At 41.2% G+C, this 1,113-nt stretch overlaps 1 long non-coding RNA gene across 1 annotated transcript; it reads right to left on the bottom strand.

The window, feature by feature from the left end:
• Positions 1–54: 54 nt before the first annotated feature.
• On the bottom strand, positions 55–830 carry LOC109954129 (uncharacterized). The gene is made up of 3 exons (XR_002274035.1): positions 448–830; positions 243–274; positions 55–126 (listed from the first exon to the last, which is right to left on the bottom strand). It is a non-coding gene; the product is annotated as an uncharacterized LOC109954129 (long non-coding RNA).
• Between the last annotated feature and the right edge of the window lie 283 nt (positions 831–1,113).

The raw sequence follows: 1,113 nt of genomic DNA, 5'->3' as shown, positions 1-1,113 counted from the left end.
TAAGAAAATCTGCTAAAGACAAATTCTCTTGATGTTTGTCTTGAAGAGGTTGTCTGGAAGGTGAAGTCTATGAAGCAGCGTTTCACATCGGTTGTTACTACTAATCTCCTCAGAGGTCGTCACCGACTGTAAATACATGATTAAACATGTACTGTATGTTTGAGAGTGTAACATCATCCAGTGGGATAAAGTAAATAATCTCTGGTTAAATAAGAACATGTGAAAAAACTGTAGTTTCTTACCTTATCATTACTCATATCCATGTCTAAGTTACCTGCAGGACAACAAGGAACCAGGTGATCAGATCAGTGTCCAACTGAGCCATTTTTCCCAGTATTTACTGTAACTGCTTTTAAATGTTAGAAGATTAATAACTTCTATTTTTGACTATTCCATGTTACTGTACTGTTATAGTAAGTCATTAATTTAAATCACTACAGTTCTCACTGTGAGCAGATGGTTCTTTAGTGCTGGTGTCAGATTTTCCTCCTACAGTTGTGCTGTCATCATTGTTCTTTGAGTGTCCAACATCAGCAGGTGCTTTCACTGGATCACACTGAGAAAACAGGGTATTTATATGTCCTTTAGTCCACTAGCTGCTGTGATGAAGTAAACCAAAACACTCAGTGGTACTACACACCAGTTCAGAGTACAACACCAAAAATAAAAGCATGAGAAAACTGTTGTGGCTGCAGATCGGTGCACTCCCAGCACCTCGTCTGCCATCACTGGGACCATCAACAACTCTGCCTCTGCAGGTGCTGGAGTGCGCTCCTGGCGGCGATGTGCACCTGCTTCAAATCAGTGGAGCATTACTTAAAGAGGAGCGTGGGTGGGATCTCGTCACCAGCTGATGTCTCGTCATCCTGTTGGTAACTTCTCATTTATACATGAAGCTTAGTAATTTTGTAGGAATATTCTGCTAACCTGATTTTGACTATTTTCCGTTCTTTTGTGGTTTCTGCCCTTTTGAATTGCAATTGCTGTCTTATGTTATGAACAGTTTTGCCTGTGTTTTGAGATACCTATTTTTCCCTGTAACCTGGTTGGCTCCGGCCATTCCGATTCTGTGTGCCACTCTGCGCAAGGCCTGTGAACTGTTTTCTCCATCAG

Source organism: Monopterus albus, unplaced genomic scaffold (genome assembly GCF_001952655.1).
Source record: "Monopterus albus unplaced genomic scaffold, M_albus_1.0 scaffold3504.1, whole genome shotgun sequence".
Classification (NCBI taxonomy): domain Eukaryota; kingdom Metazoa; phylum Chordata; class Actinopteri; order Synbranchiformes; family Synbranchidae; genus Monopterus; species Monopterus albus.
The sequence above is the reverse complement of the archived record's forward strand: the minus strand, read 5'-3'. Positions and strand labels throughout refer to the sequence as shown.